This window comes from Thalassophryne amazonica, chromosome 18 (genome assembly GCF_902500255.1).
Source record: "Thalassophryne amazonica chromosome 18, fThaAma1.1, whole genome shotgun sequence".
NCBI lineage: Eukaryota > Metazoa > Chordata > Actinopteri > Batrachoidiformes > Batrachoididae > Thalassophryne > Thalassophryne amazonica.
The window spans coordinates 64,685,544-64,694,554 of record NC_047120.1 but is presented as its reverse complement, the minus strand read 5'-3'; the positions used below and the strand labels follow the sequence as shown (position 1 = coordinate 64,694,554).

The 9,011-nt window shown below is 39.1% G+C and overlaps 1 long non-coding RNA gene across 1 annotated transcript; it reads right to left on the bottom strand.

The window, feature by feature from the left end:
* Positions 1-8,073: 8,073 nt before the first annotated feature.
* On the bottom strand, positions 8,074-8,855 carry LOC117530746. The gene is made up of 2 exons (XR_004566443.1): positions 8,797-8,855; positions 8,074-8,762 (listed from the first exon to the last, which is right to left on the bottom strand). It is a non-coding gene; the product is annotated as an uncharacterized LOC117530746 (long non-coding RNA).
* Positions 8,856-9,011: the final 156 nt, after the last annotated feature.

Here is a 9,011-nt window from a genome sequence, read left to right as displayed (position 1 = left end):
GTTAAAATGTGCTAGTTATGCCAAAGATGTTTAAAAACACACACAGATGTTTAAATTTTTAAAAAACTATTTTTAAAATATGACAAAAGATAAAAAATAGAAGAATAGAAAGTTCTTTAAAAACATGTTTAAAATGTTTACAAAGCCTGTAAAATGTGTAAATGCATAGACAGTTCCTTAAAAAAACACAAATACTTTTAAAATGTGTTTAAGATGTGTTAAAGAATGAAATTGTGCGTGTGTGTGTCGGAAGGGGGGGGGCAGCTATTCATTTGTTCTCTGAGGGGGGGACTCACTCTCCCACATTTTGAAAACCCCTGTCTTAAATCGTTCTAAAGTCAGTTTTAAGTAGAAACGAGGCGATACGAGGCTTTGAAATGACAGACGCGCAGTGAACGCATCAGCTAGCAGCTTGTGCAGCCGCGGCGTTCTCATCGCTTCCTCCGTCTTTTATGATGAAATAATGCTGAATTTATGTGAAAATGATTGTTGTACAAAAGCTTCAGATATCTATCGCTGAGTAGATGATGACTGGAGTGCAGTTTTAAGCAGAAAAGAGGTAATAATCGGTGAACCGCGGCTAATGACGCATGTGCAGTGAAGGCAGTGTGGACAGATTTTTAGGGGGGACTGTTTGGTCGGCGACACTGGTTTTAGTTCACTGTTCTGTTGTAAATCAGACAAAGTACAAGTGTTGAACTCACATGTAGTTATAGCATTTATGAGGCCTTTATTTTGAAATTTACATGGCCATGTGCACCTCTTTCCTACACATTGATCAACTTTGGTAGCAGCGTATACTTGTAATAATATTGCCTCATCGATAGCAGCAAGGATGATCTGGGGCAGGGTAAAAATCCCCCTCGCCAGCCAAAAAGAAACGATGGGAAGAAAAAATATCTGAAGACAGGAAAAAGGAAATAAAAGAAATTGAAAGAAAGAAAAATAAAGCAAGCTATACTTAGCCTTCATGTTAGATGTTGAAAAATACTCAAATTAAGACAATGTTTCTGACTTTTTGAAAATGTTCATGTTTGATAAAAATGTATCTGTTGACTTAACTCATTAACAGTTGCAAAAATTAACAATATCACATTGTATAATATTGCCTTGTACAGAGTCATGAAAGATATGGTTTTCATAAAAAAAAAAATTACTTTGCATATTTCACTTTTCACTTTTGATGTTAGTATTCACAATACTATTAGGTGCTTATTACTAGTATAAAAACTATTATATTTTCTATCAGTGGCGATATTATGCTGACATTCCAGGAATGAGCAGCTTGCCCAGTTGCATGAATCAGACCCCCACCAAAATTTATGGATCCACCCCGGCCCCTGAATTGGCCTCACACGCACCCTTTACTAGAGGTGGTAGAGATACCGGGAATTTTGGTATTGATCCGATACCAAGTACCAATACTTTTTCATATTTAAGCTTCATAGATCCAAAGTATCCAAAAGACCTAGGACAGAATTTTGCCAAACATTGTACATGACAACATACTTTATCACAATCAACATTTTTGTTTAAAAAAATATCACTCAACACAACTTAAAACAAAATCTCCTGCGGCTGACAAAGCACATTATTATATACCTATAAATGATATGCCAATATGATTGGATAAAACACTAAAGAATAAATAGCAATACACCCTTTTTGCGGACGGGTAATATTTTTCAAACCACCCGAGTAATCAGCCAATCCGGACAGCGGAGCACCGCCACGATGAAGAGGCTGTGAAATAATGGTGAGTCACTTTTAATAATTTCTTACGTGTCTTACGTGTCCAACCTCGTAGGTTGATCGTTAAAATTAAATTTGTTAGTTCTAAAAGCCATCATAATTATTTATAGGAAAACGCACTATTTCTTTCTACTAATGTTTGAACTTTGAGTGTTTACAGAGGAGAGAAAAGTGAGAAAATGTTAATGCCTGTTTGAGAAAAGTGTATAAAGTGCGGAGTGAGGGGTTTTACAGCCTTAAAACATCTATAATAATTGTAAAAAAATAACGCTGACTACTTCGCGGATTTCGCCTATCGCGGGTTATTTTTAGAACGTAACTCCCGCGATAAACGAGGGACCACTGTATATGATAAAATCGTTATCAAGTTGTTCACCAATGAATATGGCTTTTTACACCCTTGATAAGTGAACAACTTGATAAGTGATAATACAAGGGTGCGCTGCTCCGTGTTGTGTGACACAGTGCAGCGCTGCTCTTACAGACTTTGATGAATGTGTGTGCGCAGCAGTCAGTGCGTGCGGGAGAGAAAAAAGCTTGAATATCGATCTTTTTACACGAGGATCATTCAGTATCAATACCAGCGTTGGTATCGATATTCGGATCGAGCCGCCCACCTCTAGCCTTTACTTTTTCTGGTGCACACGCAGACAGGTGTTTTTAAATACGGGCTCGGCCCAATAGTGAAATAAAAGTATTTCCAACATTGTTCTCAGACGTGGACAGTGATGATAAGTGTGTGTGAGAGAGTGGAGGAGAAGTTGACATCAGGAGATGAGCTCTGTTGAGTGTTTCTGGTGAGTTAGCGACTCAAAGTTAGCTGATTGCTCACTTTGAAAAGTGACCAAATTACATGTATTTGTATTGAGATCGGCAATGTTTTTATTGGCCAGAAATGGCCACCAGAGGCCGCTCAGTGTAAAGTCCATGACAATCTGTAGGTGGAATTCTTTCCCATTCTTGCTTGATGTACGACTTCAGTTGTTCAACAGTCTGGGGTCTCCGTTGTCTTCATAATGCGCCATGCATTTTCAATGGACGACAGGTCTGGACTGCAGGCAGGCCAGTCTAGTACCTGCACTCTTTTACTACGAAGCCACGCTGTTGTAACACGTGCAGAATGTGGCTTGGCATTGTCTTGCTGAAATAAGCAGGGACGTCCCTGAAAAAGACGTTGCTTGGATGGCAGCATGTGTTGCTCCAAAACCTGGATGTACCTTTCAGAATTGATGGTGCCATCACAGATGTGTAAGTTGTCCATGCCATGAGCACTAACACACCCCCATACCATCACAGATGCTGGCTTTTGAAATTTTCACTGGTAACAATCTGGATGGTCTTCTTCCTCTTTTGTCATGGCGTCCATGATTTCCAAAAACAATTTGAAATGTGGACTCAGACCACAGCACACTTTTCCACTTTGTGTCTGTCCATTCCAAATGAGCTCGGGCCCAGAGAAGGCGGCAGTGTTTCTGGATGTTGTTGATGTATAGCTTTCACTTTGCATGGTAGAGTTTTAACTTGCACTTGTAGATGTAGCGACGAACTGTGCTAACTGACAATGGTTTTCTGAACTGTTCCTGAGCCCATGCAGTAAGATCCTTTACACAGTGATGATGGTTTTTAATGCAGTGCTGCCTGGGGGATCGAAGATGACTGGCATTCAATGTTGGTTTTCGGCCTTGCCGCTTATGTGTAGAAAGTTCTCCAGATTCTCTGAATCTTCTGATTATATTATGGACTGTAGATGATGGAATCCCTAAATTCCTTGCAATTGAACATTGAGAAACATTGTTCTTAAACTGTTGGACTATTTTTTCATGCACTTGTTTGGAATGTTCCAAACAGGTGTTCTTTGAGCATTCATCAACTTTCCCAGTCTTTAGTTGCCCCTGTCCCAGCTTGTTTGAAACGTGTTGCAGACATCCATGTCAAAATGAGCAAATATTTGCACAAAACCAAAAAAGTCTCTCAGTTTGAACATTAAATATATTTTATTTGTGGTGTATTCAATTGAATATAGGTAGAAGAGGATTTGCAAATCATTGTATTGTTTTTATTTGCATTTCACACAACGTCCCAACTTCACTGGAATTGGGGTTGTAGAACATTCGAGAAAAGTGTTGATAAGGCAGGGAGGAAATTTTTTTTATTATTTGATTGGGGGAGGGGCTGTATTTATTTATTTTAACAGGCACAGTATTGAAAAATCGAATTTATATGTATAAATTTGTGTGCATGTAATATATTGTCACATATTTGTAAATTAACAAGGGGAACTGGATTTCAAGCTGTATGGGCCGCGCGCACACACACATTTTGATTTTTTTAGTCATCTAGCAGACTAAACAAACTTTGTGTGGGAAAATGAGACAAAATTTAGAAACCCTGAACAAAATATTCTGACAGCATAAAGTTTTGTCCCTAAGGGCACGAAAGCCCGAAAGGGACATGTTTTAAAGTTTGGCCTCAGGTGCAAATACATTTTCTTAATTCAATTCCAACCGATTTGCAAGCAATTCCAATTCAACTCAAATATTGCAATTATTCCACTAATTTACACGAAGCAACAGGAATCAGATCTTTATTCTCTTTGAGGCCAAAACATTATGAGCAGTGAGTGATCAGAGCAGATGAGGAAGTTGAGTCCCTTTATGCTTTACATTATGGAACTTGTTATCCTACACAGGTCAGATTTGGCTTTATTTCAAAGTAATTACGATTTACCAGTTGCCATTATATTGTAAACAGGGTTGATGATCTAACTGAATAATTGAACTTGCATAATATGTGAAAGTGGTACCCCTGCATTTTAATGTAACTGTACCTAAAACAGCCACAAACAGCGGGAAGTCCACAGCTCCACATGGGGTGATTGACATCGTGGAGTCAAACCTGTCCAGGAGGTAATTGGCAAAGATCTTTGTTTTAATGGTGGTATCAACAAAAGCTTTAAACCTCTTTCCAAAAGGGCCCACAACGTGTCTCTCCACCTCCTCGGGACAAAGTTCACACTGATGGAGACCGTATGACACTCAACTCAGTAGATGCACGCTAGTACCGAGTTGGACCCCCTTTTGCCTTCAGAACTGCCTGGATTCTTTGTAGCAATAGATTCAACAAGGTGTTGGAAACATGCCTGAGATGTTGGCCCATAGTGACATGATGGTGTCACTCAGTCACTCATTCAACCAGTCTGTCCATTCTCCTCTGACAACCAGGCATTTTCGTCCCAACTCCTGCTCACTGGATAGCTTCTCTTTTTTCAGACCATTCTCTGTAAACCCTAGAGATGGTAAATGCCAGTAGATCAGCAGTTTCTGAAATACTCAGACCAGCTCAAGCAAGCAAGTTACATAAATCTCCTTTCTTCCCCATTCTGATGCTGTGTTTGAACTTCAGCAAGTCATCTTCACCATGTTTTGATGCTTAAATGCATTAAGTTGTTGCCGTGTGATTGACTGATTAGCTATTGTGTTAATAGGTGTGCCTAATAAAGTGGCCAATGAGTGTAAATGGTCACTTTGGAGAAGTGGAGGATGGACTGGATGCTTGCCTGCATGGATCCCATCCAGGAAACAAGGTGGTTCCATAGCGTGGTGGATGTGGTGATGCGCAGGATCTACCATGCTGGGATGGATGCATGGTACTAATGTTACCATGCATGCTCCCTGACCTGACACCTTCTGCAGAACCTGTTTCTATTCCAGCTCAACTTTCAGTTTGGGGAAAAATCTTCTCTTTTCATTGTCCTGTTAAAAACAGAGACCTGGAGAACAACCTGGCCTGCCTTCCTCACAGCTCTTAAAACCAACAAATCAGTAAGTAAGACTATCTGTGAAAAGCTTGTGGAATGTCGGCACGCATCCTGACATGATGAAAAGTTTCTTATATTCCAGTCTTCTCAGGGGAGACTTGGAGGAATCCTGTGATATGAATCGACGGAGCAGATTTTTGTCCAGAAGTCGTTGCTGACTCAGTGCCTGACTTTCACAGCTCCAACTAAAACATCTCAAGAGATTTTTATCATTTGGTGTCCTTGTTCTATAAGCGCTGACCCAGTTTTTCACATGACTCACCTCGCATGTGTTCGCTGGCTTTTACATTTTCATCCAGCACCACTATGTTCTCCTGAACTGGGAAGACACTGCGGTTTTCCACAAAATAATCTGAGTGACTTTGGCGGTTTAGTTCTGACCCACATCTGAGTCGGCATTACTGGAAGGAAACATCAGCTGAGCAGATTTTACCTTCTGGGAAACTTTCTTTTTAATTCTGCATCCGTAAAGTCAGATCTGTTTTTGTTTTAGTGATTTCTGACTCACTTGTTTGAACGTAGATCAAAAAAAAATCTGCAATGGAGCCCAGAGATGTCAAACTGCATGCCAAAATGTTGCACTGTTATCGTTACTGTTACTACCTTCATACAGACCAACGCCGCCTGTTTGGAACATGAATTGAACCTATAAATCCCACACAGGTATCAGCATCCGGTCGTCGCCTGAAAACTTCAGAATAATAGAATAAACAAAGAATAATTTAAACAGCCTGAGTTCATGCATCTGTATAAATATATTTTTATTTAGCTTTGGTACAACATCATTATAACAACCATCAGTGTGCTGCAGGAAAATATTGAAGTATATTAAATTTTACTGTTAATGTTAGCTGCTGTCTTACATACAGTCCTGTATTTGGTCATGACAGTGAAATTAAAATGAAGATATTCCCATATTCTGAACACACCGTTAAACACCGGGGGGGGTGACAGATTTGAAAAGTGACTGCAAATGTCATTTGGCCAGCTTGGACTTTGCTATTTACTATCCCGAGAGAAAAACAAAGTTTAGCTTGGTATCTTATTTATGTATTTTATAAAGTGTATCTCAAACACTGTCCAAAATTTGTTGCTACATATTTGCCCCATTATTTGTCAAACGGACACAAATGAAGTGTTGTTTTCTTACATGTTGATTCCATTTCAACCACAATTACATCGACAAATGAAGCTCGAACACAGACAAGCTTAGCTTACAGGCTAACTGCGATTTGGGTGTTTATGATAGCATATTTTGGGCGGAGGTTCTCATAATGATTTGGCTTTTTTGTGGGCATAAAATATTATGACCCGCTTATTTTCTCAGTAATCCTGGCTTAACGAACTAATGCCATGAAGCTACTACTAACTGCAAAAGATGCTAACAGAGTTAGCATTCAAAATTACATCACACAGCAATTTCACACACGCGCACACACACACGTCTTATATCATTTGTTTGTAGAATTAACCACACAACAAGCTGTATAACAGATATTTGTAATAAAATGCTCAAACACAGAAACAAGCAAAACAAAAAATAAAAAAGTGTCAAACCAGGGGCTGCCAGCCAAAGTGGGCACACCCATAAGATGTTAGGATAACTAGGCTTTACTGCACAATGAACTTGTTAAACATGATGATGACACTTGAATGACAGACACTGAAATTATACCACTGGCTTTGAGTTTCCATGTATTTGTATTAGAGCCCGACCGATATATCGGCCGATATAAGCCCTTTTCAAAGTACTCACTATCGGCCGCAATTTTGCCGACAGAACGCCGATAATTTCTCATAAACAGAAGTTACTGAAATAATGTTTGTGTCAGCAATGTAAAATGTCCTTTCACCTTTTGCCCAGTAGATGGAGCTCTGACTCCATTCAACTGAGAGCTACTTACACCCTGCTTAAATGTGTTCATCATCACCCCCCGTAGTTCGCCGTCACACTGCACTGATCGGCTGACAAAAGCATACAAGTAAGTTTATAAGGATCTATATCCTTATCCTGAACCTATATCTAAGTTGCAGCAACAAGAGGTACAAGATCAGATGTATTTCACAACTCTTTTTAAGGATATGTATTTGCTAATTTCACAAAGGTTTAATTCTTGATCGCATTTTTTTGAACTTGAAAATTCTTCTCTGTTATAAAGTTAATCAATATGAGGACAAAGCTTCAGCTTTTAGCTCATATCTTTTTTGTTAACGGTCCAAAAAAGAACATTTTATTCATTTAAAAAAATAATAATAATATCGGCTGATTTATCGGCTATCGGCAAATCAGCCGATTTATCGATCGGCATTTTTTTCATCCAAATATCGTTATCGGCATCAAAAAATCCATATCGGTCGGGCTCTAATTTGTATATCACATTTTAATTGCTTCACTTGTTTCAGTAGAGTATTGAGCAACAGTGTGTTCAGAGATGATGACAATAACCGTTGTTTTCCCACCAAAAAAAAAAGCAGCCATGGCCAGTATTTACAGTGTGTTTTTCAACCCGTTCATTCTCTGACTAATATAAGATGGTCACTGCATTTATTAGTTTTTAAATACTTTGCATTATGCCTTCAAACCAACAGGCATTTCTGCTTATGTTGATAGAAAGGTATTTGAATTATGAAATATTTTGACATCTCATCTGTTTAGCAACTTCGCAAGTCACTTTATCTCAAATGGTTTAGGGTGAGGAGGGTTTCATTTTTCTGAAATAGGATGAAAAGTTTGGAAACTTGTAAAATACTTCTGCTTCTGGTCCAGATCCAGCTCATTCATTAAAATGTTAAGACGTAGACACGTGAGCTTGTTGGCTCGTCGTTCGAGGGAACAGTTAATTAATGAAGTGTAAAACAAATGAGTGGACTTCCCAAACTCCCAGAAGCTTAGAGCTTGTTCGTGTTTATCCAGGGGTTTGGATTTATACAGTTTGTGCCCAAAGGGGTGAGACAAGGATCATTTATTACTATTAACCGCTCATAAATACACAAATCACACAAACACCAAAAAGTCACCGACTCAGTGACACAAGTTCAGTTATTTTTCCTTTTCACTGCTTGACGAGTGTTTGACTGTATCAATATTTTTAAATTAGCACGATTAAAAAAAATTGCACTCACACTGTAAGCATGATGCACAAAATGATTTGTGAAAGCAGAGCAGTCACCATGATGACTATCTCTGGTTTACCTGTTGCATGCGGCACCATACAGCAGCAGTGCACGCTCTCAAACCAGACCCTAATTAATGAGAACTGCAAGTTCAACCGTTTCTGGAACCGTTCACCTGCTCAAACATTTACTGCAACCTGCTTCTTTCTGCTGCAGCTGTTAAAGTCAGACTTGGACACTAAAAGTCACAGTCATGTGATCAGTAACACTGAGAAAAAACAACCTAAAGCAACGCACGACCGTCAGTACTGCAGGATTTAGAACATCA